This window comes from Manis pentadactyla, chromosome 2 (genome assembly GCF_030020395.1).
Source record: "Manis pentadactyla isolate mManPen7 chromosome 2, mManPen7.hap1, whole genome shotgun sequence".
Classification (NCBI taxonomy): domain Eukaryota; kingdom Metazoa; phylum Chordata; class Mammalia; order Pholidota; family Manidae; genus Manis; species Manis pentadactyla.
In genome coordinates, this window is record NC_080020.1 from 46,012,048 (window position 1) to 46,037,184 (window position 25,137).

A 25,137-nucleotide genomic window follows, 5' to 3' on the forward strand; every position below is an offset into this window, starting at 1 on the left:
TGGGGGCAAATCAGGGTCCTATCCCAACATAGCTGTGTAACGTTGGGCAAATCACCGACCCCTTCTAAACCTCAGTTCCCACATCTGTAAAGTGGAGATAAAAATGTGCACCTCAGAGCATCATTCATTCATTAGATACATATGGGATGGAGTCTGCCCTGGCTCAGTGGGTTCCCTCTGTTAACATTCCCAGGCTGGTAGGGAAGGGATGGAGTGCAGGCACAGAAGCCAGCAGTCAGAGGCATGAAGCATTTCTGGAGGTGGCTACAAGGAGGTTTCCCAGGGTTAGGCTTGTGACTCAGGCTGAAGCCTGGGTCCAGGCACTTCCTGGCCCAGTGACTCAGTTTCCCAATGTTGCAAAGGCATTACACAACATCTGTTTCTCAGCCTTAAGAGGCATTAAAGCATGGTTGCTATGTGTCTGTGGGGGTCATTCATAATACCATTTATCCAGCACTTACTCTGCAAGCAGGGCTTTATATTCATGTTCTCACTTGATTCCTAAGTGGGCCCTCTGAGGGAGGGACTGGGATTCTTCCCATGTTACAGAAGGGTAAACTGTGGTTCAGAGAGCTGAAGGAAGTTGCCCAAGACCACAGAGCTATAAAGTGGCAGAGCCAGGAAAAGAGTATTGGTCTTCCTGACATCAGCAACATGCTCCCCATTGGAAAGACCTCCTGACAGCAGCAGAGGGACCTTTACCCTGCACATGCCCAGGAATCTATCCCATAGAGGGCCTCCCATCCCACTCTGCCAGCCTGACGCTGAGGCCCCCGGAACGTGAGAACCTGACCCATCTGCCTCCCCCTCTCCGGTTTGATCCCAGTGCCCCACCCCAGAGCGCCAGGCTCAGGGCCTGCAGTCAGCCCCTCCTCCGCCCCACACTCCCCAGCGCTGATGTTGGCTGAGGGCACGGCAATCAGCATTGCTGGGAGGACACCCTGAGGAGGGCTCAGAGCAAGGCTGGGGGACAGCGTGGGTGCCCCGGAAAAGAGTGACTGTGAGGGAGCCTTCCTGGGGCCCTCATCTCTGTCCTCCCACCTTCCCTGCCCACCCTCTCATTCCCTCTCTGCCTTTCACCAGGACACTGCTCAGCCCCACTTGGGGGCCAGAGAAACCTGAGTTCGAATCCAGCCTCGGCCACTCACTAGCTGTATGACTGGCCATTCTTATTTCTGAGTCTGAGTTTCCCCCATCTCTCTATAAATACAGAAGGGGAACGCCAGCCACATTTCAAGGTTGTTGAAGATGAAGACATAATGTCTTTAAAGCCCCTGATACAATGTTTGACACAGAGTAATCATTTGATATATTATGACTGTTGTTCTAGCTGTTGTTGTTGGTATTTTTTATAATGCCCAGATAAAGTGCGGGGGGTGGGGGACGCTCCCCGGGTGACTGTAAAAGCCCTTTCCCAGATGCCCAGTAGGTGGCAGCAAAGGCCCCTTGTTCAAGGAAACCTTCACATCCCTGGTTTCCAGACTGAGAAACTTGAGGTGCTGGGAGGTCTCCCTGTCCCAATTAATCCCATCGGCAGGTGCATCCTAGCTCCTCAACAGAGCGCCCTGGTCCAAGGGCACAGGGAGTGGGGGGACCTCTGGCTGACAAACACCTGGGGAAGGAGACTACTGACCTCCTCGAAAGAAAGTTTGGTTTCAATTCTTCTGGATGCATATACCTAGGTGGAACTGCTGGATCATACTGTAGTTTGATTTTTAATTTCTGAAGGAACCCCCATAGTGCTTCCCGCTATGGCTGCACCATTTTGCATTCCTACCAGCAGTTCACAAGGGTTCCAATTTCTCCACATCCTTGCCAACACTTCTTGTCTTTGTTTTTTTAATAATAGCCAACCTGACAGGTGTAAGGTTTTGATTTGCATTTCCCCAGTGATTAGTGACATTGAGGATTTTTTCTTATACCTGTTGGCCATTTGTGTGTCTCCCGTGAAGAAAAATCTATTCGTCCTTAGTCCATTTTTAAAATTGGGTTATTAGTTTTTTTGCTGTTGGGTTGTAGGAGTTCTTTATGTATTTTGGATATATATTCCTTATCAGGTACATGGTTTGTAAATATTTTTCTCGTATTCTGTAGGTGGCCTTTTTGCTCTGTTGTTTCCTTTGCTGTGCAGAAACTTTTTAGTTTGATGTTCACTGTGGAACTATTCACAATAGCCAAAATGTGGAAACGACCTACATGTTCATGGACAGATGAATAAATAAAGAAAATGTGGTGTATACATACAATGGAATATTATTCAGTCTTTTAACAAAAAGGAAGGAAATCCTGCCATGTGCAACAATGTGGATGAAACTTGAGGATGTTATGCTAAATGAAATAAGCAGTCACAGAGGACAAATACTGCATGATACCCACTTATATGAGGTATCTAAATTTTAATCAACTCCTAGAGCAGAGAGGAGAAAGGTTGGGACCTTGGGGAGCGGGGTGGGGAGAAGTGGGGAGGTGCTGATCAACAGGTATAAAGTTTCACTTATGCAAGATGGGTAAGTTCTAGAGATCTGCTGTACTAGTCAACAACACTGTGTCATGCACTTAAACAATCTGCTAAGAGGGTAGATGTCTTAAGTGTTCCTACCACAATAAATAAAAATTAAAAAGAAAGCAAGCTCAGGTGAAAGCCACCACCAGAATCTGAAAATGGATTGTGGAGAGAAGCAGAAGAGAGGTCTGGGGCTCCCCTTCCCTAGCCACACCTCCTGGCCGCCCTCCACAGGCTCCTCTGCCCTCTGTCTTCACTCCTTCATTTCTTCTACCTTCTTCTTCCTTCCTTCTCACAGCAAATCTTCAGTGTGCGCCAGCTCTGTGCTGGGCTCTGTACCATGACCTGGGAGTACAGCAGGGAGCAAGACAAAAGCTATGTCCTCTGCAAGCTCCAGACTAACAGGGTGACAGATAACAAACAGACAAATAGAAGAAATAAAGATCCTTTCCCATCCTAGCAACTACCAGGAGAACATAAAACAGGGTGATGTGATAGAGTGCCCAAGGAGAGGGGGTGAGGGGGGCTGCAGGGAGACAGCCAGAGGGGAGGGTGAGCCAGGCAGAAGGGGCAGCTTGAGCAAAAGCCCTGAGGCATACGAGTCCATGATTTCATGGGGAAGGCAAGGGGTGGCCATGGGGTCAGGGACAGACAGGGTGAGAAACACCAGCAGCGGCCAGACTCAGAAGGGGGTCTGCAAGGCACAGGCCAAAGGCTCATCCCCCTGCTGCGGCAACCGCAAGGGCCCTGACACTGACTGACACTTCCTAGGGAACACACGCACGTTACTACCTGATTTACAGACAGGGAAAGCCACGAGTAGGAGGAGCTACGGCCGAAGTGGAGTGTTCAGGGTCCCTGAAAATCTCCAGGGCCAGTAGTGAGAAGAAGGAAGAGAGAAATGGACAGTGAAAATTAACATTTATTTAGCACCTCCTGGGTTCCCGGTGCCCTGCTGAGTAATTTGATGGTAATTATGTACATTATCATCATCATTCAAGAGGACTGTCCATTATGATTCCCATTGTAGACGTTATGGAATTGAGAGCATCCAAGAGGGGAAGTGATTTGCCCAAGGTCATTTAGTCACAGAGTGGCAGACCCAAGACTTGAACTCAGGTCTTCCTGTTTGGGGCAGCGGGTCCCCTGTCCCAGAAGTCTCAGAGCATCTGGGGGCCATTCTTCCTCAGCCCTGCAAGTTCTCTGGCTGCAGCCCTTTAGGATCCCTTGACCCTGCCCATCAATAAGTCCAGTCCACATGCCCCCAGGGCGCCTGCGCCTTCACTGCCAGCACTCCACAAACCCCATCAACTCTCCCTGGATGGCTTACATTTTCCAGAACAAAAAGCCTGTGCATAAGAGCAGGCGTGAGTCCTCATTCATCCCACTCTCCCCAGAGCTTAGCACTGCACCCAGTACAGAGATGGGGCTTGAGGAGAATGGCTGGGTGGACGGAGGGGGAGTGGAGATGGGTGGATGGGTGGGCAGATGGATGGATGGCTGAGAGACTGTTAGGCCTGAACTGTCTTGTCCCCAGGAAGGAGGTCAGAGCACAGATGGCTGCAGTGACCCAGGTAAGAGAGGCCTCCAGTGTGGAGCCATCCAGGGTGGGGGCAGCTGATGGGCCATCAGCAGGTGCTGGCAACCTTCTGAGTGCACAAAACAATGACGAGTGAACCCAGGACGTGACCTAGAGCATCTGCTGGAAAGGGCAGGAGCGGGTGGAGTTCCCTCAGCTGGGAACTGGGCAGTGAAGCACGTCAAGGCACTGATTCAGCTAGGTGCTATGACAGTTTAAGAAACTGGGTGCAAACTCCCACCCCATGAATGCACGTGGCCCTGTACGAGGCCTGAAAGACTCTTACTTGAGGTTCCTTGGCTGAGCTTCACTGTGGCCCTTGAAGCAAGTGGGTTCTGCCCGTGGTGCCAGTGAGGAACCTGTGACTTCTCAAGGAGAAGCAGCCTGTCCAAGACCACCCAGCCAAACAATGGCAGAGCAGGGCTAGGTGACTGGATCAAGGTGACCCAGTCTTTGCTTAGCACGTTTAGCAAAGCTTTGTTTTACTTGGCCTCCTTTTTGGAAGCTCGGCTCAGGCAGGAGTTAATGGGGCCAAAGCCTCTGAAGGGGGTAGAGGCTAAGGGTAGAGGGACTGTAGGTCAGGCTTGAGAAAGTCCTCACGACTCCAGGCATCGTGACCCTGTGACCTCTGCAGCCTCTCCCCGAAGCTCCGCACCTGGCACCCCACCCCTTGAAATGCTTCCACATTTTCTGGAATAAACGCAGTGTGTGCTCTCTAAGGCTGCACATCTTTATCCAGAAGAGCTCTCTGTCAGGAACACCCTCCCAGTCTTCTCCACTCCAACAGTCCTCCATGGTCTTCAAGACCTCACTCTGACTGCAGCACCATCTCTGACCTCCTGCCCACACCTTTGCTGGCTGAGGCAACCCCACTCCCCACTGCTTCAATTACGTGCTGTACTGAGCCCTGTCCTCAGGGCAGTCCCCACAGGGCCGTAATTATCCAGTGACTGGTCTGCCTCCCCAGCTGGCCTGTGAATTCCAGGAGGACAGGCTTCCTGACTTTTTCACCTCTGGAGCTGCGGTGCCCAGCAACAGCACCTAGGTGCCCAGCACAGCAACTAGCCCAAGGCTTTGTTAGGAACTGCAGAAGGAGGGAGGGAGGGAGGACGGGAGAGGAGAGGAAGGGTGGCACGAGGGAAAGAGAAAGGAAGGGAGGAGGGCACTTTACACTTTGCAGTGTTCTTTCATGTACATTATTTTAGGGAAAAGTTGGGGCGGCAAAGAATCCTGCAGGGAAGAGTCCTCACCTCACACTGCACTGACTGCATTGATTATTTTTGTGAAGTCTGCAGACCACTTATTTTTAAGCTTAATCTTTGTTTTTAATTGCTCACTGAATTAAATGTATCTTAAAAGGAAAAGTGGCACCACTACCCAGAATGGAAAGCTAGAATCACTTTCCATCATCCGAAGGTTGTCATAAAAATGAATATAATTTGTGCTTACCATGTGCCAGGTACTCTGCCTGGCATGTTACTAATATTAACTTGCTCATCACCATAACAATCCTATGATGGGCATTATTATATCTCAAACATATAGATGAGGCACAGAGACTCTAAGTGTCTTGTGCCAGGTCACTGCTGGAAAGCAGCAGGTTCACCATGTAAAATCAGGTAGCCTGGTTCTAAGAAACAAACAAATAGATCAATAAAACAATGTTGTCTTCTCTGTAAATATTGTTGCCTTCTGCAGGCTCTGTGCCTAAAGTCTCTACTTCTTCATTACAAAGGGGGATCAGTAAGTGCTGGAAAGGCAGAAAATCAACCTGTGACGCTCAAAGTGATCAGAGAATGGAAGAGAAACCAGAAAAATAATACATTTCTCACAGTGTGATTAACTGCTATTTAATGCCAAGTCTGCGTACCATTGTCTCTGCTAGAGCCAGGAGTGTGCAGTCTACACTTTGGGAAACCTGAAGCAGAAGGAGCTTTTTTAGTTCAGGGTAATGTCCAACACTGCAGGAAGCAGAGCCAGAAAGGAGTTAAGCGAGGTGTTAAAGTAAATGAGTAAGAATAGGCAGAAACCTAAAATTAAATACTATTACAAGCAAATTAAGTAACAATATTGCAAATTGGTAACATATCACTGTCATCATGATTCCAAAGAAAGGGGGAAAAATGAATCCAAGCAAACTCTTAACATAGCCAAAGGACTATGCTACCCTCAATCTAAAGGCAGTAGAATTGGAAAGGAAACCTGAACTTTATTTAATAGCTTTCCTGGTGTTCACCAGGTCTGAAACTCTTTTGTGGTTACTGTAGCCCCGACTGAATGAGCAAACACATTAATGTGGTGGGGAGTCAGGTTTTTCAGCAAGGGAGATACAATATGGAAATGGGCAATGGGAGGAAGCCGTGGTGCTGGGCTGGAAGTTGGAGTATTAAGTAAGAGCTCATGGGGTAAATATATTTGAGCAGGAATGAATGTTGGTTTCTGCTGAAAGGGTCCAGGATCAATGACACCGCAAGAGCAGTGTGCCCGTCTACCACCCAAGTCTTGGTTTCTAGGTATCATTCCCCGGTGGAAGGAACCAGGGTAGTTTGGGGAAATGGATGATTCCAAGGCTGGGGCAGGAAAAATACAAGATGAGCCTGGAGCATCAAATTTTGACAGAAAATGCGAAGTGACCAAAGAATGGTGAAAGTGACCGAAACAGGTCAAAAGGACACAGGAACCAGCCCGAAGAGGCCACTGTTGCCAACTACGGAACAATTTGACATTGACTTATAGGGGACAATTGAGCACTGAATAATGTTGGCAATGGATTATAACATATTGAATAAAACAGAATCCATGAATTCACCCTGATAAACAAAAGATAGAGAAAAAGGAGGGAAGGAAAGATGAAAGGGAGGAGAGAGAGAGGAAGGGTGGAAGAAGCCCCTCCTTGCAGAGGAATGCCAACTAACAAACGAAGAGGCCATGGTGGATGTATAAAAGCATCATCTGACAACCATCACAGGAAAGGCTAATTCACTAATCATCAGTGAATGCTGGGGAGTCATCAAGGAATGATGGAGTTAGAAAATCACTCAGCTCCCTAAGAGTGAAAATTGATTTAGGTAAAAATCATCAAAGGGGAAGGTGTGTTGGGGGTGAGTAGGACGTGTACACCGTCCCAAAGCATCAGCCTCCACTCTCTTTATTAATCCCAGCAGAGGAAAGCACACTTTTGGAGGGGAGAAATCGGGCAAACTCCAGCTTAGCCAAGAGATCAGTTGGGGCCATCGGACGTCGCATGCCTCCTGAAGTACTGTGCTGAGGACTGGGTGGTGCTGCTGGGCATGCCTGCCAGAAAGCAGGACCTGGATCTGATCTTGAGGAAACAACCTGACAAGCCCACACCGAGGGATAAGATGTTCTACAAAACAATGGGCCTGTATTCTGCCAAAATGTCAAGGTCATGAAAGATACAGAGGGCTGAGGAACTAGTTGCTTGAGATTAAAGAAGAGAAAAGAGACAGGACAACTACATACAGGCCTCATTCTGGGCTGGACTTGGGTGGGAAAAAGCAATACCATAAAGGCTACTATTCGGACAGTTGGCAACCTCTGAATAGACTGGATAGAAGAGAATCGTATTGTATCAGATGTGTACTGTGATTATGCAGGGGTCACTGAGGTATTTAGGGGTGAAGAGTCATGGTGTCTACAATTTACTTACTCTCAAAGGGTTAAGTCAAAGAAGAAGATGAAGAAATACATATATATATATATATATATATATAAAGAGAGAGAGAGAGACTAAAGCGTATGAGTCAGAATATTTACCACTGTTCAATTTAGAGTAGGATTTCTCAACCTTGTCATTAATGATATTTTGGACCAGAAAAAAAAATTATCATTATTATTTTAAGAGTTGCACATGGCAATTCCAAGTTCATCACTTCATTGTAGGAGTTGAGCTGGACATTAATGATGTAATCTCCAGGGCTATTAGGAGATAACTCCCCAATACCATGCAATTTAATACCACTTTGTTCTAGAGGAAACTCCTTCCATCTCGGGTGGATTTTTTGCCTCCCACCTTGGACTGTTGGCCCCAGGAGGGTGGGGCAGGTGGGACCCTGCCCACTCTGCGTCCTGCTGCACAGCCAGTGCCCGGCAAGGTCCTGGCCTGTAGTCCATGCTCACAGAGCACATGGTGCAGGAATCAGCGAAGAGATCCTCCCCAGAAACCTTGAGCTTGCAGAGCCCGCCTCACTTCCCCTCACTGAGAACCAGCTTGTGCCCCTTCTTGCCTGTAAGGAAACCCCACAGTCCAGGTGCTCTCCCTTTCTCTAAGTATCCCAGGAATTCTGCTGGAAAACTGCCCGAGATGGGCAACTCACTTCTTTGCTAACACTGGGCTAGGCACGGGGTAGGGAGTTACAGAGGGAACGCTCTTGATCACTGGAAGGGGCCCTCCGGGCCATGGGAGGGGCTGCCATAGAAACTGTCTTTTTAGGGATTGCTCAGTTCCTCAGCCCTTCACTGTGCAACAAAGCTTCTAAGATCATGACCTTCCCATTAAGGCCTCAAGAGACATCAGTCCTGGTTCCCAAAGTCATCACCTGCTTTCCCAATCCCCACCCCCACCCCTACCCAAAGCCTTCCCAAGGCTCCCCACTGCCTCCAACCCCTCCACCTGCTGTCCCAGGGCTTTGTGAGGTGGAGCGGCCCCAGTCTCTGGCCTCACTTGCTGTCCCTCCTCCACCTGAGGCCTTTTCACCTGGTTACTCGGCATTTCCAGGGCATCCCAGGCCCCATTCACAGCCCAGATGATCCTCCTGCCTCTGCTACCACTGTGCTACAAGCCATCTCTTGCAAGCAGGTGTCTGGAACCCCAAGGCAAGGAGGGTCTAGAACCCCAGTAGCATTAGCAAACCCATATTGAGCTCTTCCTATGGGCTTTGCATTAACTCGAATCCTCACAAGAAACCAGCGGTTTACACTACTCATTCATTCATTCATTCCACAAATATTAATTAAATATTTGTTGAAGGCCACATACTGTTTGTTCTAGGGGCAGAGGATACAGCAGAGAACAAACACACAGAAGTCCCTGCTCTCTGCTGCTGACATTTCAGTTGGGGGAAAGTGAAACACAGCATACACTAAGTAGTGATCAGAGCTTTACAGAAAATTAAAGCAAGGAGGGGCACAGAGAGGGCCTGGGGACACAGGGCAGCTCTTTAGATACTAGAGCCGGGGAAGATGACATTTAAGTGAAGACCAAGAAAGGGGAGAGAGCAAGCCAGGCCCTTGTCTGGAGAAGAGCTTTCCAAACAGAGAAAAGCCAGGTTAAGGAGTGAGGGCAGGACTGGACCCAGGGCACTGGAGGGAGCCCAGCGCACTGGGCAGAGGGAGCGAGGGGAGAGAGGGAGCTGGAGCAGCGCAGGAGGCAGGGCCACGTGGGGGAGATGGGGGCAGGCACTGGAACAACTGGGTTTTCCCTTTGACTGAGATGGGAAAGCATGGCAGGGTGCTGAGAACGAGCTGTCAGGGAGGCCAGTGTGGCAGCAGAAAGGACAGGGAGCTGAGAGACAAGGGAAGCCCTGAGCAGTGGGGTAGAGCTGGAGGGAGGAAGGGGTCACCAGGCTCTGGATCTCTGCAGGTAAAGCCCACTGAACTCTCTGATAGTTCAGACGTGGGGGAGAGAGAAAGCACAGAGTTAAGGACATCCCTGAGGTTTAGATCTGAGTCCCTAGAAGAATGGAGGTCAACACCTTCACAGATGAGGAAAACGAAGGCACAGAGAATCAAGTAACCTTCCTGAGATCACATAGACGGTGGCTGGCCAAGCTGGGCTTTGAAACCAGCCTCTGGCTTTGGAACCTTTGAGCTCTGCAATCCGCTGTGGTGTTTAGCAAAAACTGAACTTTGAAAAAGGAGCTTCCAAGAGAAAGAGATAGAGAATCAGTGCCTGGATAGGAAATGCAACTGCTTCCAGGCTGGCAGTGGCAAGGGCAGCTTTGGAGCACACAGCTGGGGGGCACCCTTTTGCTGGACTCCAGGAAGCTCTGGTACTGAGGCCTGGCTACCTCTGTAGTCTCACTCAATGGCACTGGCCATGCCAGCCTGTTTCTGCAGTGTCCCAGGGCTGGGGACAGCACCTGTGGGTGCCCGGCAGAGCCGTCTCCCTTACCTCCTCCCACGCAAGTTGCCATCACCATGGAGAGATACCAACAGGCCTCCCACAATATTTGGGCAACACAGGGTGGAAGGGCTCCTCTTTGTTCTGGGGCCCGGGCCCAGGACCAGACATGTTGGGGTGTGGGCTGGGGAATTCTAGGGCTCAGCCTGACACCCCAGCAGAGAGCAGAGTTGGCCCCAGAGCTGCTCCTCCTGAGGGCTGTGGGGTGCCCAGCACCTTTTGTCTCAGTGTGGTCTCCCTCAGCCCTGCCAAAGAGCACTGCCAATCCCAGTTTGCAGGCAGGGAAACTGAGGTTCAGCGAGGCAAGTTCGTGTGGCTAAGGTGAAACAGCCAAGATGTGGTAGAAGCCATGGGATCCCAAGGCCTTTGTTCTCTCCCTCTTTCGCATGCCTTTCACTGAGCCCAGCACGAGGACAGCTCCTCCCTGAAAACCAAAAGATTTTTTGTAAATTTGGCCCTGAAATTCACTTGGCAAGTCCCAACCCTGACCCCCACTTAGCTGGGGACTTGGGCAAGTAATTTCATCTCCCTGAGCCTCATGTTCTGCAAAATGGGAGAGTGGTCACGCCTTCCTCACCAGCTGCTGTATGGTCTGAGTGACAGTGTACAGAGCCCATCGGTCTGTGTTTGCCAAGCCCTACAGGGGATTCTGATGCATGCCCTGCTCTTTTAGGGCATCACCCTGATCATGTCACATCTCTACTCTAAACCCTTCAATGGCTCCCCAGTGTTCTGGAAAAGTCTAAGAGCCTTGGCCTGACATGAACTGATGAGAAGCTATTTATTGGTAGTCTCTTTATTATTTGGTCTTACTTTGCATATTCAAACATTTTTTATGCAGAAACATGTGTTGTTGTTTCTTTATAGCTGAAGACCCCCCCACCCTCCACAAATAGGATGTGTTGTGTAAAAGATGGCCACCTCACACCAGTCAGGGCCATCAGGGGAGGGCTTTGGACACTGGGTAGAGCCCTTGGACTTTATCCAGAAGGCCATGGGGAGCCAGGGGAATGTCTAGAGCAGGAAAATGACATGGTCAGCTGGTTGCCCTGGAAGAGTAGTGCCCGACCAGGAGTGGGAATCAGAATCTCCCAGAAGGCTTGTTAACACAAACCACTGAGCCCCACGCCAGAGTCCTTGATTCTTTAGGTCTAGGGTAGGACCAGGAATTTTCATTCCTAACAGGTTCCCAGGTGATGCTACTGCTGGTTGTGTGGACACCCAATTTGAGAGCTGTTGCTTTAGAACAAAACAGTGGTCTGGAGGGTGGCAGGAATGCCCAAGTGTTTACTGCAATAAGGGCTGCCATCTTTGGGGTGCCAAGAATGTGCCAGCTTGGTCACTTAGTCCCCTCAGCTCAGCTGACAAAGCACTAAGGCTTGGGGGAACTACCTGCACGGGCCCATGCAGCTAGTTGGTAGTGGGGCAGGGACTCCATCCAGGGATTTGGGGCTCCAGGGGACCTACCCACCACCCTGCCTCTGAATAGGGGTTTTAGGGCCCTGGGAGGACAAGACTGGGTGCTCTGTCCTTGGTAAGCTGCATAATCACGAAGTCAAAGGGTCGATGAGTCAGGCGAACAGACATGGGGGCTGCTGCATTTCTGGGCTCTAACCTCACCCACTAGCTGCAGTGCGTCTTCCCTAAGTCCCTGCCACTGCAGAAGGCCATAGCAGGTTCAACCGGGCCAGGTCACAGCTGTCACGGAGGGAGGGAAAGGGGCTGTCGGGGCAAGCCCAGAGACTCCCATCCCTGAAGACACTCCTGCACCTCCCTCAAATCCCCCAAGTGGCCGCATCCGGGAAATCAAGGTGACTTCCCTCGCAGTCCCTGTTCTTCAGTAGGCTCTTGTTCTCAGCACCCCTGGAGGGACCCAGCCTGGAGATGGCCCTCCTCCCTGCAATGCCGGGAAGGGCTGGCCCTGGGAGGCTGGTGGCTGTCCTCTCTGTGCTCCCTCAAAGGCTCACAGTCCTGGTCCCCTTCCTGGGCAAGTGACCTTGAGCCCTAGTCTGGGCATTTTTCCCCCATTTGCAGGCAGCCTGCCTCACAGGCCGGGTGGTTGGGACCCAGCAGTCCCAGGAAAACCACTACTTCTTGAGCACCTCCTCCGTGGCAAGCCTATTAGAGGTCTGCCAGGCACCCTTCATAACTGACCCAGTGGGCTTTGATATGGGCCATGCTTCCCTTTCAGAGCCTTCTCTCCCACTCTGCCAGCTGTTCACACTTCCCCAGATAGGCTTGGGGACACCCACCACTGCCACCTACCATGGCTGTGTTCACAAGAATCTTATACATTGGATTTTTTTTTTTAGAGAGAGAAAGTGAAAGATCTGAAGCAAATAAGACAAATCATTAAGGGTCAAGTAGGAGTGAGGGGTACTTGTGTGCAATATGATTTTCTGCATTTTTCCATATGCTTGAGGTATTTTATGATATAATCATGCCATTCCAGTGAGTGTGAAGCTGGCCTGGAAGGAGGGAGGAGGGACTGAGGAACCAGGTCAGGGGCCAGCCATGCTCCTCGCCTCCAGATGTGATGGTGAAGACCCAAGGCTGTGACTCACTGACCAATGCTGGGATGATCTGGATGTTGCCGAAATTCTGAAGTCCCCCATCCCCTTGTCAGCTGGCAAGGGCGTGGCCCTGAGAGGCCATCAGCCAGCAGAGTGACCTAGGGGGCCCGAGGTGGCCAGGACCGGCCTTGCCTCTCAGGTCCCCCACAGGGAGCACCTGGGGGATGCTGGGGTTTTCAGCCATAAGCCCCAGCTCCACTGCCCTGACAGCGGGGGTACAGTAGGGGTGGGGGGCAGCGGCTGCAGAGCCAAAGCCGAGCTCCCAAGCCCCAGGCCTGGTGGAAAGCACCTCGACTGCAGAAGGGGCTGCCTACAGCTTGTTGTGCTGTTGCTAAGCTCTGCACTGATCAGGCTGGGCCTCGTGGGTTTTTTCCTCTGGTTTCATGTTCTGACGGGAACTGTGTGAATCTGGAGCGAGTTAATCGCAGCCACAGCATTCCAGAGGGTGTGACACTGTGAGGGCCTCTTGGCTCCGAATCCTGGGTCCACACCCTCCTCAGCTCCTGAGTGGGATGGTAGGGAGGGCAGCTCAGACCAAGGCTGGAATATGATGATAGGCCTGACCTTCACTGTCCTTTCTAGAAGCTAACCTGCCTTCCAGTGAGGACGGGGTTTTAGGGTCAATACTGAGTTCTGCTTCTTGGTTCCACGGGTCCCTTTTCTAGTGGTTAAAGCTCCTTGCATTTTGTTCCTAAAATCATACCCCAGCCTCAGATTCCACAATACCCCATGCTTTCTCTCTGAGTCAGACTACTGTTCCCCCCAAATGGCTTCATGCCTGGGGTTCACCTCTCCCCTCCTTCCTGCCTCCACCCAGCCAGATCTGACCCTGAATTCCCTTCTCCTTCCCTCTTTCCTTCAACAGTCATGCTTTCCTGGAGCTGATGCTTTAGAGAGAGACAGACAATATAGTAATGTTAAAAATTGTGAATATATTTTATAAATAAAATTAAAATATCATTTCAGGTGGAAATAAGCATTTTGAAGAAAATAAGGTCAGAAAGAGGTGAAGAGGAGATGAGAGGGTGTACATGTGTGAGAGAGTTTGGGGTACTGCAGAGGTACTCCAGGGAGGCTCTAAGGGGGTGACATGTGGGCAGAGCCCTGGAAGGGAAAGCACCCTGCATGGGAGCATCTGGAGAAAGGCATTTTGGGGGAGGGGAGGCAGGTGCACAGGCTCTTGGGGGAAACAGCATGCACACTTGTGTTGTTAAAGCAGATGACTGATGACCCGAGAGGACAGGAGGCTGGCTGGGAGCCAGATGCTGAGGCCTGGAGCTCGGTGAGAGGTAAGAGCTGGGGGTTCTTGCAAGCAGAGGGGGCATTATCAGAGATGTGTTTTGAAGGGGCCTCTCCGGCAGCCTGTGGGCCCGGAGTGCAAGCAGAAGTGGGACTCGAGTAGTAGGCTCCTGCCGCAGAGAGGCGGAGGGGCCAGCCAGGCCACAGGGACCAGCGCTGGTGGCTGCCATGAGAGGTGGTTGGTTGGAGGGTATGCTTTAGAGGGACAGCTGTGCGATACAGGCTGTAAAGTAGGAGAGAGAGCAAGGGAGTCAAAAACAACTCCAGAGTTTGGGGCTGGGCTCTGCTGGGGGTTGAAGTGGGTAGTGGGGCTGTGACGGGACACATGCAAGCAAGGCAGGTTCATGGGGGCAAAACTGAGAGGTTAGTTTGAATTCCAGACCCTGTGGAGCCTTGTGAGCCATGGAAACAATAAACAAACCCGCTCTGTGTTGGTTCTGAGAACAGCAGAGGAGTCAGTGGAGGATTTTATGCAGAATTCCAGAACAGTTCAGATGTTACCTCCTCTAAGGAGCCTCCTAGTACAAGTGGCCTCTCCCTTCTTGGAATCTTGACTTGGTTTCCCAAATATTTTATTTCACTTTAAAGACTTTTGCTCTGTCCCATGCACTGTGCTGGCCCCTGTACCAGCGCTATTGCATTAATTAGGAGATATACACTATTTACCACTCTGCTGTTTTAAAGAGGAGGAGACAGGCACCGAGAGGGGTAGTAGCTTTCCCGAATTCACACAGCTAAGAAGGTGGGACTCAGACCCAGACAGCCTGGCTCAGGAATCTGTGTGTCAAATCACTGCATTCCACCATCTGACTCTTTTATTGCCCCCACAAGCCCAGCCCCCTACACACACACACAGGGGCCCAGGCAGCTGTGCATGCAGAGACCTCCGGGAGAAATGGGTGAAGGATTCTGCTCCAGCCTGATTTTATCTGCAGGCCTCCTCTCTACATTTATTAGTTTGCTAGATAAATATTTATATGTGAAGGCTAGAGCTGGGGGGCTGCTGGGAAGCCCAGATCTGGGACACGTCTTTCCTGCCTGTGTAATGATGGAGGGAAGAGGTAAGGGGGATGGAGGAGCAGAGGCTTGGGGGAATTAATCCTGCAGAACCCTCAGTGCCTGGGGAGAAGACAGCCACAGAAGGGCGTGGGATTGCCCGCGGTAGGGGCAGGAGAGCATAGGGGTTAACAGCAAACTGTCTCATAGCCCCCCAACCCTTTGTGCCCATGAACAAGCCACCCCACTTCCCCACCTTGCTGTGAGGGGGCAGTGAGACGCACCTCCTAGAGCTATCATGAGGGTTCCATGAGACTGGTCACAGCACTATCTTTCACAGTCATTCTTTCTTTTCTAGCTTGGTGAAAAACTGGCCCCACCACTCGATAAAGGGAACCTGGGCTTCCATTTCCTAGGCTGGGTTTAATATTTCATGTATTTCATGTATTTTTCTTTCTCTGAGAAGTTCCTTTCTCAGGGAGGCTGGAGAGTGGCAGAATGCTGGGCAGCGGGTCTTGGCGTTCCAGTGCCCCCTGCCCTACAAATGTCACTCTGGGGCCGGGTGCAGGGGACACTGGGCCACATGGATTCTCAGCTGTCTCTTGACACAGCAGATTCCAGGGCCTTATTTAGAACCATTGCTGGGGGTTGGGGGGAGACCCATAATAATTTACCTGCTCTCCCCCAACCCCCACCCTGGGGTGAACAAGGGCCACCCCCCGACCTTGGGCACAGCCTCAGAACCCTAGTCCCAGGCCTTCCAAAAACCCTCACCACCATGGTGTTGGCTGGTTATGCCCCAGGCTTCTGAACTGAGGAGTCACAACAGGGTGAGTGGGTGACCCAGAAAGGAAAAAAATCAAGGCCTTTCCCTGGAAAGGGAGGTAGAGATGCTTCATCCTCTGAGACACCTGCACCCCTCCTGTATCATTAGAATTAAATACCATATAAGACTATATGTGCCTTAATAAGAATACACATAACATTACACACAGCCTAGGAGAAGGACTAGGAGGAAAGGCCCCAACAGGTAGACAATTCCTGTCTCTGGATGATAGGAGAGTAGGAGCAATTTCTGTTTATGTATTTATTTCTTTTCTGTTTTCTAAATTTTCTCCATTGAAAACACACTACTATTAAAATCATGAGAAGAAAAGCACCTTTTTAAAAAGATAAAATGTATTGTTAAAAAGATGAAACTCAAAGATACAAAATATTTTTGACAAGGAAAGTAAAAGTATAGTATTTACAAGCCAAAATTATCTACAAAAGTATAGGTCACCCAGAGAACAGAACATATGTGAGAAATGTGACTAAATAATATATATATATATATAAGATATGTATGTGTGTGTATTTTTATATTCTGAATGAGAAACTTATATGTGAAATAGAATAAAAATAAGTTCCCTCCTGTATGGTCCCCTTTACAGCACATGCCCAGGGGCTCTGTGACTGACTTGTCTTTCTCTCTTGCTAGACTGTCAGGCATTCAAGGGCCAAGGTAAAATTTTACTGGTTTCTATGTCCCTTTGAGGACCTGGCACATACTAGATACTCAACAAATGTTTATAAATGAACAAGTGAATGTTTAAAAATAAAAATACACAAGAAAATGCTAAGAACGAAAATATATCAGGAACTGATGTAAAAATGCCTCTAACAAGTTAAAGAGACATAGAGGGTTATACGTCCTCAGATATGAGCCCCAGAGGCCGGTCCAGGGTTGTGTCCCACTCTGAGTCCTCTTATCCCTCTGTGTCACTTGTGGACCCTGTGTCCTGCCTGCCAGGCTGGAGGTCCAGGTGGACATGCGCTGTCTTTGCCCCTCTCTGAGCCCAAAGTGCCCAGCACATCTTAGACTGTACTCAGGAGTACAGGCGAAATCCATCAACGACCAGAAAAAGGCAAAAGGCAAGATGCTCTCTACTCCATAAACCAGCCAGATAGGCTCTTGATATCAGACAAAAGACCAGGACCAGGGTTGCCTTAAAGGCAGACCGAGGGCCTTCTGAAGGTGGGGCCTCTCTTCCACGGCTGCGCCTGTCCCAACGACAAGAAGAATCCATGCTGTGAATTTGGGACAGTGTCCCTGGCTCAGGGAGGAAACACCAAGAGTGAGAGGGGACAGCAAAGTGTCCTGCTTCCCTCCCTGTGCCCTGAGTGCCAAGGTGCTGGGACCACTGGTCTGCTTTCTCTTCCTTACCTGGGTTGGGGCTTCTCCATCTTTGTCAAAGAAACTGAACAATTGATTAAATTCATATATCCAATTCATAATATATTTATTGAATGAATGAATGGATACAGCCCCATTTTTGTCTCATTTCCACCCCCAGGCCTTTTCACTGAGGACACCAGAATGAGTAAGAACTTGGGCATTCATTTAAAAATATTCACTGAGGTTTTGGTATGTGCCGGGCACTGCTGTAGCCCCCGCTCATGAAGTCCGTTTGCCATATCATACCCACAAATGACATTTTAAATCTACTACATTCTAGACATATTCTGACTTGGAGTTTTTTTTTTTTTTCCTTTTGAAAAAAAGTAGATTCCACTCCTAGATATATTCCCAAGGGAAATGAAACCATATGTCTGCACAAACTTGTTGAACATTCATAGCAGCATTATTCATAATACCCCCAAAATGAAAACAACCCAGATGTCCATAAACCAATGAAAGAATAAATAAAGTGTGGTCTCTCCATACAATGGCATATTACCTGGCCATAGGAAGGAATGAAATACTGATACACTCTACAACACAGGCGAATCTGGAAAACATTATGCTACGTGAAAGAAGCCAGTTACAAAAGATCACGTATGATTGCATTTACATTGTGTACAGAAGAGAAGTTTATAGCAACAGAAAGTAGGCTTGTGGTTACATAGTGCTGGTGGGGAGAGGGAAATGGGGGTGACTGCTAATGGGTTGGGGTTACTTTTGAGGGTGATGGAAACATTCTCAAACTGATAGTGGTGATGGTTGCACAACTATGAATATTCTCTAAACCACTGAGTCATACATTTTAAATGGATGAATTATATGGTAAGTGAATTAAATTTCAATAAAACTGTCATAAAATAAAAAAGAAAGGAGAGAATTTCCTCTCTCAAGCATGCTAAGTGTCATAGAAATGGATTACACAACCCAGTGGTCTGCTCTGGTTTATGAGTGGAATTTTTCTTTTTCAGCTGCTTTAAGCTCATTCTTCAAGGCGACTTTCCTCAAGGTTTGTGTTCAGAAGCCACCCCCACTCTCCGGGCCACTGACTGTCCCCAGGCCCTCGGCCTAACTCATTCCACACCCCTGACCCCATCCCCTGTGCCCGCACGGCTCAACTGCTCCCAAATGCCAGAGCTGCCACCTGGGGCCTTGGCGACGCAAGGGCCCATGATGTTGTGATGTGTTTGGACGGAGAGGGCGTTTGGTGCCAGCGTTACCAGGCTCCAGCAGTGACTCATTGCATCTGCAGTTTTGGTTTCAGCTGCCTGGACTGCTCAGCTGGAGTACCTCAAACCTCTCAGCTGTTTCTGGAGACGTCTGCCTCCCAACTGTGAATATATGAGCATAATTAAACCCTTCTCCAGCACCCTCAGCCACTCATATGTATGTGCCCAGCAAATAGTAACTGAGCACCTACTATGTGCCAGACGCTATTCTGGAGACACAACAATGACAAAATAAAGCTCTTGCTTTAATGGAACAACAAAAAGATATATAATTTTTTAAAGAAAGAAAAAAATACCTAAAGGCTCTATTCAGATAAATGAACCACTGTGAGGTAATTGTGAGTATTCAGAAGGGCTACTTCTAGTTGTGGGGAGCAAAGGGAGCAGCTTCTCAGAGGAGGTGGCTGAGAAAAAAGCATCTGTATGAAGATCTGGCAAACAAATGGTCTAAGCAAAGAAATAGCATGTGCAAAGGACCTGAGGCAGGAATAGCAATGAGGCCAACATGATCTCCACCTAACAGCCAGTGGAGGAGAGAAAATAGGTTGGAAGAGGCTGGTTATCATATAGGGCCTTCTCAGCCTTGGGAAAGAGTTTGCTTTCTCTTCAATGCAATGAAAAGTCATCGGAGGGGTTCACAAGAGAGGAGAAGGTACAGCTTACATTTTTCAAAGGTTGCTCTAGCTGTGGGGATGAGAAGGAGAATGCATAGGTTGTGTGTATGGGGAAAGCTGGGACATGGTGAGGGCTGAGAGTCCAGAGATAAACAACAACAGTCTCTGCCCTTTAGATTATTAATCATTTAACTGTGGAGACAGACACACCTACATGTAATCACAACCACTTGAAAGGGGGCACATAAGAAGGATAAGGGGCACAGGTGATCCAGAGAAAGAGGAGAAATTGGTTCTGTCTAGGGCAAAGTCATGGACAGTTTCTAGGAGAAGGTGCTGCTTAATGTGGGTTTGATGGATGAAGAGGAATTTGTGAGGTAGAAAAGAAAAATCAGAACATTCCAGTCAGAAGGAACAGCGTATGCAAAGGTACGGAGGCCTGAAACAGGCAACTACCAGAGCATCGAGTACAAGAGATTGATTGGAGGAGATCCCCCAAGTACTCCCTTTATCTCAAGATTGGAAGGCACCTAAACCAATGGGGCAGAAAACCCTGGCCACGGCCTCCACTTTCTCTATAGCCTGAAGTGGAGATAAAGAAACTAGTGAAGAACAGATGAAAACTAGCAAGAGTCCAGACTCTGGAGTGGACAGCCATGGCCTTGAAACCTCTTCCCTAAAGCCAATGGGGCCATGGTTTCCTCCATCTGTGAAAAGGGAACAAAGTACCTGCTTCGGTGAGAGTCGAGTGAGGCAACGTGAATGGGCAGCAGGCTCACCTTGAGCACTCAGTGCCAGGCTTCCTGGTTCCCGCTCCCACCGCCCTGTGCCCCAACCCCACAGCAATGTGCCTGGGGCTGAACCACCCAAGTGGGAGGAGTCGCCCAGCTGTCTGCACGTCTGACCCAGCCAGCACCCAGACCAGCTGAGACAGCCAGTCCTTCCCCTGCCCCACCATGCCCCGTTCACACCCCAGGAGTTCCCAGGTTGGCTGGCTGGACCTGCCCTCAGGAGGGAGGTATGTATGCATCGCTAAGGACAGCTGAGTGACCTCTGCGCTTGGGGCTCAGCACACACAGTGCTGACCAAGGGCCCCCGATGGACCTCACCACGGCACTTTCCCTCCTGTGACCCACAGACAAGAGGCCCAGAGTGGGGGCTGGCCTTGTGCAAGGTCGTGCAGTGAGAATGGGGATTTAAATCCAAGTCAGGGACTCCAGGGCTTGTTCTTTGCCCACTGCCCACACATGTCTGTGAGCTTCAAGCCCTTCCAAGGTTCCCATCTGCCCCCCATTTCCTCCCACACTCCCTGCACCCAAGTCACAGGGACCCACTTGCAGTTCCTAACGGTCTACTTATTTCACACCTTGTGCCTTCTACTGGCTCTTTCCTCTGAAATACCCCTCTCCACCGCCACCTTCACTCTGCTCCCACCTGGCAAGTTCTTGCTCAAACTTCAGGCCCAGCCAACTGCCTCCTCCTCCAAGAAGCCTTCCCTGATCCTCAGCCCAAGAGGCTCAGTCCATCCTCCTCTCTAATCACTAGGTACCTCTAAATCAGTGACTGAGAGCCTCTGGAAGGTGAAACAGCCTCTCTCTCAACTTTGATGCTATTAGTATCTAGTAATAACCTCTTAATGGACACATGAGAGAAAGAAATCATGACTCAACTGATTTGCTGTTGTATGCTCATGTTCAGTGATTTTTGTTGTTGTTGAGAGCAAAGTGTGGGCATCCCAGCAGGGTTGCCATGTACAGCCTCACAGACTGTGCACTGTACAATGTCAGGATGCTGAGCACCCAGATTTCAATGTGAGTGATACTCCCTGAGGGTGGGCAACATGTCATCCTGACCCTTGGCCATTCTGGAACATTTGCAGCCTGTGAGGTGGTGGACCAGAAAGGGTCCAAGCTTTGGATTCTAACGCATTGGGGTCCAAATCCCAGTTTTGCCACTTATCTGCTGTGTACCTGCACACAAGTAAGTAAATCTCCTTCTGCAGTAAGTGGGAATAGGTATCCACTTCACAGGGCTGCTGTGAGAATTAAATTAGGCAACACAGAGACTTCTAACATATAGGAGACCCATAATAACTGTTCGTTCCCTTCCTTGAACATCTGGAATTCTTGTTTCCCTCCTCTAACTTGCAGATTGTTTGCACATCCAGGTCAGGTTCTTCTCAGAATGGATGCAAAACTTTTTTGTCCTTTTCCAAGAAGCCTGGGCAACAGCACCAGCTGACACAAATCAGTAAGGGCCTGTTCCTCTAGGAATTTATCTTACAGATGTCCTCCTATACATGAATGAGAATATACACTAAAGCATCATGTATAGAAGCAAAAGATGACACGCCCATCAGAGGAGGCAGATTAATGAATTACATGCCTACATACATTGGAGTACCGCACAGCCAAAAGCTGTAACAAAGAGGTAGCTCTCTGCATACTAACCATATGCTATCTTCAAGACCAAGTAAGGGAAGAAGAAAGGTATGGAACATTTAGTTGACCCACTGAGGGTCAGGATCTGACACAGAACATGGAAAATGACATAAGATACAAATTCTTAGTTCATCCAGGTATGGTTCATGACTGGTACCACTCCAGATGCAGAAGTGAGAGGCTAATTCCTTACATACAACCATCTTGTGTTAAGACCTAGTTCTCCTGTGGAATCTTGCTAAGATAGGCTGGCCACCACCTCTGGAAGGATGCAGGAGAAACTGATCACATCAGTTCTTCAAATGGAGAATTAGGAGACTGGGGGTAGTGTGGAAAGAAATCACTCATCACAGATCAGATCCTTTGCTACTTTTGAATCTTTTGCCATGGACATGGCTTGACCTATTATATGAAAGCAAACCATTTTAAATAAAAAATTTTTAATCTGATATGTATGAATTAATAATAAAAACTTGCTGTCCAACTTTGGGCAAGGCTCATGGCAACTCCATTTCCCAACTTTAAAATGAAAAGACTGTGGGAGAAGGGGGAGGGCTGTACAACACAGAGAAGACAAGTAGTGATTCTACAACATTTTGCTACGCTGATGGACAGAGACTGTAAAGGAGTATATGGGGGGGACCTGGTATAGGGGAGAGCCTAGTAAACAAAGTATTCGTCATGTAGGTGTAGATTAATGATAAAAAAAAAAAAAGCAGTTCCTGTGTGGTGACCTCCAATGAGTTCTACACAATGATATAAAGGGCATATAAAAGTGTGGGCAAAGGGTCTGTTTGTGTTTATACAGAGGATCAAGGCCTAATTTGGCTACCCCGAAAATGAACTAAGATACGATATGAAAAAGAACTTCCAACATCAGCACTCTCAGGAAGACTCATGCCAGAAGATGATCAGCAAAAAAAAACCCCAACAAAGATCCACGCACTGCTACAGCTGTAGATGCACTCATCCTACCAGTTCCTGGACTTGCCATGGGAATGAGGAAGGAGATATCTAAGCTGGCCTGTGCATACAGTAAAACAACAAATTTGACTGGATCTATACTGTTGGAACTCAACCAAGAATTAGGAGAAGTGCAAATTGTAGCGCTCCAAAATCTTACAACCACAGACTATTTACTGTTAAAAGAACATATGGGATGTGAACAGTCCCCAGGAATGGGTTGTTTTAATTTATCTGAATTCTCTCAGACTGTTCAAGTTCAGTTGGACAATATCCACCATATCATAGATAAGTTTTCACAAATGCCTAAGGTGCCTAACTGGTTTTCTTGGTTTCACTGGAGATGGCTGGTAATTACAGGTATGCTTTGGTTACATAACTGTACTCCTATTGTGTTAATGTGTGCGCACAATTTAATTAGTAGTTTAAAACCTATCCATGCTGAAGTTACTCTACAAGAAGATATGTCAAAGAAATAATCAATCTTCCCAGGTTTTCTTCCGCCTGCAACTTCTATAGCTTTTCTTCTTCCTACCTAATTACAACCCTTAAATAGAATTTCGTGCCACATGTCGAATTTACCGAGTATCATAATTCTTCCAAGTGGTAAAGATACCTCAAGACAAATGCTGGGCATAGAAGCCACAGGGCATAAATATGCAAAGAAGTAAAAAGCTAACCTTTTCAAACAATAAGGCTTCTCTCTCACTTACCAACTTAACATTTCCCTGTATGGCCCCGGAAGATGACTGGTTAGCCAGAGATGGGTAAGATTCCTCAAGGGAGGAACAACCTAAGACAGGCACAGTCGCAGGGGGCCATGTGGTGAGAAAATGGGGATCAGCAGAGGTGAGGCTTAGAACCTCCCCCCTCCTGTTCTGAGAGAAATCTTCTGCATACGTGGATGTTTTATTGCCCTTGTCTGGCTCGGGTTAACACATAGTCTACAGGCACACACCTGATCATCTACATTTGCTCTCTTACAACACTAAATTGTGTTTTCTACCTTTATCTTGTATCTACCTACCACTTCAGCATTTTATTAAAAATATTAATAATAAAGAGAGAAATGTGGTATCCACATATAAATCAAGTATAAAAATCAAATGAATATTCATATTTGAACTGACTGTTTATAGTTCATAATGCATGAACAAAACCGAAAGCTTCTGTGTTGATTGTCCTTGTAGTGTTCACCATGTAACTTATTCACTATGTAAGAATTTGTACTCCATGTAAGAACTTGTTCGTTATGCATCAGAAGATTGGAGACTGACGAAGATTAGGCTTGGGGTGGATTAATGATTGTGCATTGAGCATTGACCCCCCTATACAGAATTTTTTTGTTGTTAACAACCATTTGATCAATAAATATGAGAGAAGCCCTCACACACACACACACAAATATATATATATATATATATATATATATATAAACACACTTCCAATTGTAAAATAAATAAGTAACCGGGATTTAATGTATAGCATAAGGAATATAGTCAAAATATTGTAACAACTTGGTATGGTGATAGCTGGTACCTAGAATTATCATGTATATAAATGTTGAATCACTGTGTTGTACACCTGAAACTAATGTAATACTGTGTGTCAACTACCCTTCAATAAAAAATAATTATCCAGAAAAAAAAAAAAAAAGAAAAGACCATCTGGAGAAGAGAACAAAGAGCGTTTGCACATCACAGTGCCTGCCATTATGATCTGGGCCTGAGAGCCACTGCTGGATTTCATCAGGGCTGCCCTCAGAGGTGTGGGACATCACTATCCTGGGCCACCCCAGATTGGGGCACATACTCTATGTCCCAGCAACCGGAGCTTGTTGTTTACACCATTTCCCAGGGAGCAGAATCACAGTGGCCTCTGGCTCGAAGGGTCTAATTTTGAACACTGGGTTCTGGGCAGACAGAACAAAAAGGTCAGATCCTGGCTATCTACAAGACACATGCACTAAAAAAAGATGACCCTGAAAGCAGAGGACAGAAAGGAGAAAATGATCTCTCTCTTCTCCCTTTTCCCTCTCTCCCTCCTTTCACAAACTCTAGTGAGGGCCTGTCCACCAGGAGTGCCTAGGAGGAGGGGGCAGGCAGGCATCAGTGCCCTGGGGCCATTCCCATTTTACCCTAAGTCAGGACTCTGAAAGCTGCCTGACCCCAAGAATCCCATTTTGGGAGTGTTGGTTCAAAATAGATCACAAGCCCCCAGCCAAGGGATTTTTAGGGATCTATTCAAATTTCTTTTTTCATAAATGGTTTTCATTTATTTGGAGATATTTTTGTTTTGCGACTTGTTTAGATCAGAATCCTAATGAGATCTATACCTGGTGATTGGTCGATATGTCTCCAAATTTCCTTTATTCTATCAAGTTCACATCCATTTATTTATTTATTTACTTTTTTAGTTACCTATTTATTTGTTATTTGTTTTTGCCTTTCTCTCTCCTTACAATTTATTTGTAGAAGAAAATAGCTATTTATCTATGGAATTTCCTATATCTGAAGTTGGCTGACTGCATCCCCAAGGTACCACTTGGCATGTTCCTCTGTCTCCTGTAGTTGCAGT

At 48.1% G+C, this 25,137-nt stretch overlaps 1 long non-coding RNA gene across 1 annotated transcript in view; it reads right to left on the bottom strand.

The window, feature by feature from the left end:
- The window catches only part of LOC130680686 (uncharacterized), a 37,629-nt gene extending 17,048 nt beyond the window's left edge, over positions 1–20,581 (bottom strand). The window contains exon 1 of the long non-coding RNA XR_008993738.1: positions 19,886–20,581. This is a non-coding gene — a long non-coding RNA (uncharacterized LOC130680686). The remainder of the gene's footprint in view (positions 1–19,885) is intronic.
- Positions 20,582–25,137: the final 4,556 nt, after the last annotated feature.